The sequence below is a fragment of the Haliaeetus leucocephalus genome, unplaced genomic scaffold (genome assembly GCF_000737465.1).
Source record: "Haliaeetus leucocephalus isolate CR32 unplaced genomic scaffold, Haliaeetus_leucocephalus-4.0 Scaffold306, whole genome shotgun sequence".
Classification (NCBI taxonomy): Eukaryota; Metazoa; Chordata; class Aves; order Accipitriformes; family Accipitridae; genus Haliaeetus; species Haliaeetus leucocephalus.
The window spans coordinates 5210641-5218032 of NW_010972742.1; the positions used below are offsets into that span (position 1 = coordinate 5210641).

General features: G+C 41.4%; 1 protein-coding gene across 4 annotated transcripts in view; it reads left to right on the plus strand.

Annotated features, from left to right (window-relative positions):
• FNBP1 (formin binding protein 1) overlaps nucleotides 1–7392 on the plus strand; it is a 101229-nt gene that overhangs the window by 54933 nt on the left and 38904 nt on the right. The window lies entirely within an intron of this gene.

A 7392-nucleotide genomic window follows, 5' to 3' on the forward strand; every position in this document is an offset into this window, starting at 1 on the left:
CAAGTCCAGTGATGTACCTGTAACTTAAGGAAGCAATGGAGAGAGAGAAAGCATGTTTAAATTGCTTCTCTTTTTGGTGTTGCACATCTGCTCAGAGGATGCAGAAATGTAGATCAAAAATGCCATATTACAATGCATAAGGGCAGTTTTTTGTCTTCCTTGAGTTTGATTCATGTAGATAGAAAGTAGCCAGAATATTTGAAAAGGTTTGTTTCTTTTTTTAAAAAAAAAAAGGGGGGGGGGGCAACAAAAAAAAGAAGGGGTGGGAAGCTGAAAATACACCAAACATTTTGTTACAGGGACAGGAAAGGAAACTGAATTATAGGTAAGGAATCTTTTCTAGTCCAAGATAGCCCTTGTAAAATGTAGCTTTTGCTCCTCAAGAGGTCTGCTTCATTCTGTTCTCAGTTGATTCAATCCCGGGAAGCTCTCGTATACAAATTTTTCTTTACAACTGTGGGATCTTAAGATGTTTCTAGTATGCTGAGCATCATGGAGGTTGCATAGCAGATAGCATCAAGGATGCTATTAGAAATGAGGACAGTAAATGAAAAAGAAGCTCAGAAAATTTCCCTGAAGTGCTATTGCATATCAAAGAGAAAAATATCTCTGTGGTCTTGTAATTTGCTTGGTTATTAGTTGTAAATTCACCATGCAGATTTGATCCTTTGTTGTCTTCTGGATTTGCCAGGGCACTTTACAGATGAATGCATGTACAGGATTGTTGAAGATTAACACCACATGTGGGCTTTTCTGACAGAGGAGAATCATCTCTGCTTTATCTGTATAAAGTGATTTTAGAATACATTTTTTTTATAGATAAAATTAGGACTTGCCCTAGATATTTTTCAAAGCTGAGGCCGTGTCAAAGGGATACAGAGATGTGACTTACTATTTGAAATAGAGGGCTGAAGCTTCTTCCTTCTACATCCCTTTCTAAGGGTGGCCTTTTCAGGTCAGAGTGAAAGGCTATATATTAGTGGTGTATCAATCTGATAGTGTTAAGTAAATTTTGGGAAGCAATTCCTACTCTGGTGCTCTTTCCCTGTAAAATGAAGCAGAGGGGCTTCTCTTCAAAGTTTCTCTAGCTTATTATTGTATGTATTTGTAAATTATTTATTACCAAATGAGGCTCAGTGGTATCTTGAAAGGAAAAAAATAAATCTGTTGCAGTTATGTGTGTTGGCTAATCTTGGGAGAAGGCATTAGTCGACTTTCCAGTCAGTCAGCAGCATAGATGGAGAAGGAAAAGGTTATCAAAACGAGTGGAATGTGAACTAATATTACTGAACAGAGAGAACAGTGTTTTCCAAGTGCATGTGTTAAACTGGGTTCATCCATGTCAGGCTGTGAATAATGCTCTTTCTTTGCTTCCCTCTGCCCGTGTGACTGGGACCGCTCTTACATAACTCCCAAGTGCAAAATAGGATATTGTTTAACCAAGCGCTGCTGCTGGGGACTCGCTCCAGGGAGATGCAGAAACTGCTCGGCTTCAAATGAAGCAATATGATGACTTTACCTCCTCCTATTGCAGCAGTTCTGATTTCTCTTGCCCCTTATGGCTTGGCTGCTGCATTCCTACTCCCAAAAGTACCCAAAAATCTGTCTGGCCCGGAAAGCAGACAGTTTGGCTGTGTTCAGAGCCAGTGCTATTCACTTTGATGGAACAAGGTGCTCTTCAAGCAATGGGATCAGTTCCCCTCATTTCTTTGGCTTGAGGTTGTCACCTTGGCTACTTTAGCTTGTACCTGCAATTATGAGCACACACTAGAGCTATTTTTTGCGTCATGCATTATAGAGTAATGGAGTTAAAATTCTGCAGTGATCACAATGACGCATGCAATCCAAAGAATATATAGATGCAATTCCCTAATGCACCTAATGCTAAGCTGTATGAGGCTCTGAAATGCTCTCATCTCTCCAGCTTTCAGTCATTGTAGCCTTTGACAACTGCAGCAGGAAATTCTGTGACACAGCTGCCAGCAACAAGCACTTAACATGGCCTTGCCTAAGGGATAACTCTTGGTCCTACAATTAGCTAGGATTAAGTAACCAGAATAGTGGCAGAGAAGCAAATTAAGAGTTATTTTCCTCCTTATTTCTCCAGGACTGTTTTGCAAAGGGCCTCGGGTGTGTGCTTAGGGGCAGGGCTGGATGTGCAGTATGGGTATCTTGCACCGAGGTCCAGACTCCTCCTGGAGGACCAGCTCAGGTTCGATATGCAGAAGGCACGTGCCTTCTGTGCCGCTTTTGCGGCCACTATGGGCTTGATCATCTTTGCAGCCAGCCGGTCTGGTGGTTGCTCTTGGAGAGAGCAGGGTGTTTAGCTTTGTTTCTTCCCATCTCCTTTTTTGGTGTAGGAACATGGAGCAAAAGGCTGTGTTCAATCTCTGCAGTGGTCACAGTCTATGCAGGAGTCAAAGGAGAGTGGACAAGGGCCCCTGAGCGCCCTTCCTGTGTTCATACTGAGCCTCTAAATTACCAGCAGCTGACAATCACAGGGAGATGTTTAAGTGTCGACACAAAGTGCAGTTTGGCACAAAGGTTTTGTCAGTTCAGTTCAGCAGAGTCAGGGTAGGAAGCTTACTGTGCTGCAGAAAGCTGTACTGTGAAAATATCCTTATAAACTAAGTAAATGGTGCAACATGCTGATGCTAATACTGGGAAGCCTTGTAGGTATCACTGTAAGCTTTAGCTTCATTTGGATCGCAGTGGGATGTGTGCTGTAAAGCAGTTCTCTTTCAAAAACCACAGTGGAGCTGCTTCAATTTTTTGCCCATTTGGGGAAATGGTCTCCGTCACCAGCGCAGAGCTGGTGTACATATAAGGAAGTGCTCTATTGTTTGTTCCTTCTCTTTAGAGCTGCAATCACTAAAAAGCTGACATCTTTATGGGATAATGTGGTACCTAGTGGTGCCTTTGCAGACTTCTTGCAATTAAAAAAAAAAAAAAAATCAGCTGGTTTTCTAAAGGTTTATTTTCAAAGTAGACTTTTCAGAATCTGTTTTTAAAGAGGAAGTGGCTGAGGCCAACCATGGGAGGGGTTGAGTGCTTTGCCTCTTGATTTGCACAGTAGTTTGAGGGATGGACAGCAGTTTTGAGGTACTCGGTGTCAGGGAGGATCTGTCTCTTTGCTGAGGAGTAGCACGGTCGTAATTTTGCCAGAAAACAGCTTCAGCTTTAGGCAGTAAAAAATGAACTGTACTTGAGTTCGCAGAACTGCTGTTCTGAAGTCGGGGCTCATCACCTCGTTCTGATTTTTGTTCCTGTTATGTTAGGAAGGTTCCATCCTGAGTTGTTTTGAGATTAATGTAAATGTGTTGTGGATTTAGAAAGTAGTTTAGTAGTGGTAGATTTAGAAAGACATAAAGCACAAATTTGACCTTAACTCTCTTAAGTCAAGAAGCTTCTGACACTGCTAAAACCATGGGGTAGGTATTTTGTTTTGCTGTGGGTTTTTGACTGACTCATCTTCAGTAAGTCTTCAACCCGTACCCGACGAGCTTGTATTAAGATTTTATTTGTATCCTGTGATATTCAGAAATCTTTTCTGGGGCAGAGGGGTTTTCCTACTGAATTTGCTTTCTTAGATGCTTACAGTTGCTTGAGCTTGTTGCAAGTCAGCCAGCTGTCAGTTTGAAATCACACTTAGTCCAAAATTATCCAAAATTATTGTTACAGAATTATCATTCCATTCCCTCCTCTCTTCTCTGGCCAATCCTATGTCATATCTAAAAACAAAAGATATTTAAAAGTTGATAGTTCTGTTCCTGTGCTGACTCTGAGTTACTTATGAGTTTTAGATGTACTGGCCTTTTTTTGGTTGGTTGGTTTTGTTTTGGTTTTGAGTGGAGAAGCTGAGGGAAATAGAAGTATTCTCAAGCTTACTGAAATCTCTAGGAGCTTTCCCCTTTGCTCTGTGACCTTCAGATCAGGTTATGTCTGCTGTATCAAAGAATTTTTTTGGAGTCCCTGAATAGCTTAAGATTTGCCTAAAGACATAAAATCTCATAACACGATATCAGCATGACATTAATTCCTCATCTGTAAGTATAACTTCGGAGAGATACTGGTGTTTCACGCTTGAAGTTTCTTTTTCTCTTTTCTTATGCCATGTTCCCTGGGTGCTCACCATCAATTCCAATGCAATGTAGAGAGTCTTTATCTCCCTCCTTACCGATAGAAGATGCGACCACTTACATTGCCTTGGGTAGTCATGAGCTGAATCGCTGGCAAAGTCTTTCTGAACATAGATGTAGAAATAGTGCTACTTTGAAATTGGAATAAGCTGATCTTCCTGCCTGTGCAAACGCAGTTATGCTGTCAAGTGGTAAACTGCTTTTCCAGCCTGTAGGCTGCTGCGCTGCGGGATGCAAATCTCTTCATTAAGAACTTACTCATCCTCACAATGAAGAGTGCACTAAGCTATTTTTACTTGGGCTCTGGAGAAACTTCTGATCTGTGTTGCAGCACTATGCTTCATACAGCTTACAGCATACTTTGTCATAACAGCAGTCAAGTCACAACAGAGCTGGATGCGGTGTGCATCACTGAAACCCCACAGACAAACCATAGAGGAACATCCCTGGCTCCGTGCTGTGTTGTTGCATCGTGCGTCACTGAGGTTTTAGTCAGTTAAGACTGTCAGCAATAAACTCTGCAGCATAACCTCAGATTGTGGGTGCCTGCCTTCTGCAGACCATAACTACTTAATGGGCCTAATTTTTCAGCAGATGCTGAGTTACCTGCCCTGTGACAGTGGGGCTTGTTGTATCCCCTCCTCCTGCCCACCTCGAGGCACCTACTGACATAATGAACTTCTCAGCATTTTGAAATATGTAGTGCCATGCAAAGGTAATGTTAGAAGGTGGACAAGCTGTACGGTGTTTGTGTCATTAATATGGCAAATACTTATTGCAGTGAATAGTTCCGGGGGCTTTGCTTTTGCTATACTCTGCTGTGAATTCATAAAAGCGCAGCAGCAGTAGTGTCTCAGTGAAATACGCAGGCAAGGTGCGTAAGGCTCAGTCCTGAACATATAGTGCAAGAGAGCCTGGCCTGTGCGTTTGTTATTTGAGAGTTAGAAGTTGCATAAGATTTTCCCATGTTCTCTGTGTGGTGGTGAGCTCTACGTACTTTGATTAGGCAGCTGCTTTTCTTTTGCTCCACAGATGGAGCTGGCTAAACCCTTCTGTGTCTTTGCTTGTGACGTGGGTCAAACTTCCCGTCAATTCAAATGCAGTCTTTGTAACGTGATTTAAGGCCATTAGATTCATGGTAATATTATTTCTCTGGGTTGCGCAGACCCCTGTCTCCTTCCTGAACTGCTTCTTTCCTAATAGATGATATAATGTGCGAACACAGGGAGTCCCTCAGGGCAGTCATTTGCATTTCTGGAAGAGTAAGCCTTGTTTACAACCTGCTGTCTGTGACACTGTATATAGCAGCTGTTTCCCTTTTGGAATCATGACGAATTCAGGAGGTTTGATTTCTAGTCAATAAAGACTTAATGACTGCAGCAGGAGTGGCTGGAAAACTTAATAAATAACTGTATTTATCCCATGCATACACTGTGTTTGGTATTAAGAGAGCAATGAACAGAAGCACCAGTTGGTTTTAGTGTAAGATAAGGAAATCCATCTGAACTTACATTTCCTCTTAGCAGTACTCCTCTGCGGTAAAGCTCTACATACCAATTTGAGTTTTGTTAACAATAGAATTCTGTTGGGAGGTAGATTGCTAAAGGAGCAAACAAGTCAGGGAGGGAAAGGGGGTGTGAAGGGGAGGCTTAAGAGCAACTTCTGAATTAAGGATCAACTGCAGTTTCAATCAGAAATGTAATATAACCAGCATTTTTAGCTAATGCAAAGCAATCGCTTTATGCTATACAATTGGAAAGCTTGTTTATAGTCATTCTTACTCGGTGAAAATATTAGAACAGATATCTTCACCTGTTTAAGAACTAAGGGAAAATAAAGCAGAGACCTCAGGATTTAGCTTATTGTTTGTAAGTTTTTCAGTTTAAGTGAATGTATTTTACCCATAAAGTTGGCTTTTAAGGCTAGCAAGTTCATACTGGTAACTTTCTTCAACCCTGACTATCCATTCTGCATTGGCCATGTTTGTAAATTCTTTCTTGGAGAGAGATGACTAGAACTGTGCCCAGTATTCAAAGTATGAGCTAAGCAATCTATTACGCAGTCCTGAAATAATTTCCATTATTTATATTCAAGAAATAATTTCCATTATTTATATTCAAGAAATAATTTCCATTATTTATATTCAATACTTACATTTATACACCGCCGTTTTTAATTGCTTATGTAGTACAACTAAACAGTTCTCCAGAAATCATTTAAACATTGTTGACCACTGCTCTGAATACATCTTTTCCTGTTACCTCCTCCCTCAAGTCCACATGGCCTTGCGCCCACTGTGAACACCTTCTTTTGTAATAAACTAGACTTTTGTTAGGTATCCTCATGGAACTGCTTTTCTCTGAGCTGTGTGGCAAGGTACTGGATGTTAGCAGGGATTTGCAGTTTGGGCACCCAGAGAGTTTGGATATTTAGTATTCGTGACATGAGAATGGCAGTGCAAGGAGGCTAACTTTTGGATTCAAGGCAGTTATTTCACTAGAGCCTTGGAGCAGTGTGTTGAGAGGTGCTTCTCTGGCATGTGTCACGGTGGCATGTGCTGCTGTTCTTAATTCTTATGTAATGGTCCTTCCCTTACACAACATTTAGATTGCTTTGAATACTTTACAGACTAAGTTGAGGCAATTGATTGGACATGATAGGAATAGCTATGCACTTGTTTTACATGTGGAAAATGCAGCACTGCAGCAGAGCTGAAGTCTAAAGCCAGGCAACTGAAGTCTTGGGCTGGTTCACTTAAGTAAAATGTCAAGTAACTTCTAGCTGTCAGACTCTGTTAATCAGCAAGCAACTGTGCCTTTAGTCATGCTGCAGGACTGGTCCTACGAGTATAGGACTGACACAGTTAGCTGAGTCCTTTTTGCAATATGATTTTTTTTTTTTTTTAAATAGTGTAGATGTGACCAGAGCAATTAAAGAGCTGTGCTAGAGCCTTGTGCAGCATGCTTACTGTGTTACTGTCCCAGATCCATTAATTTGGTCCATCTTTCTTGTCAGAGCTTCAGTGGTGTTTGGTTGCTTTGGTATATCTCTTGTCAGTGTGCACTTCTATAGTCTGGCAGAATTATGCACAATGTGACTGCACTAGATCACAATTCCTGAGATCTGGTAATGAAGATTTTTCCATTCTCGTGTCACTGGTTTGCTCATTTGTATATTATATTCAGCCAAAGGATTTTGGAGATCCACAGATTCTTAGATTCCCCCCCCCCCCCCCCCCCCCCGTCTCCCCAAA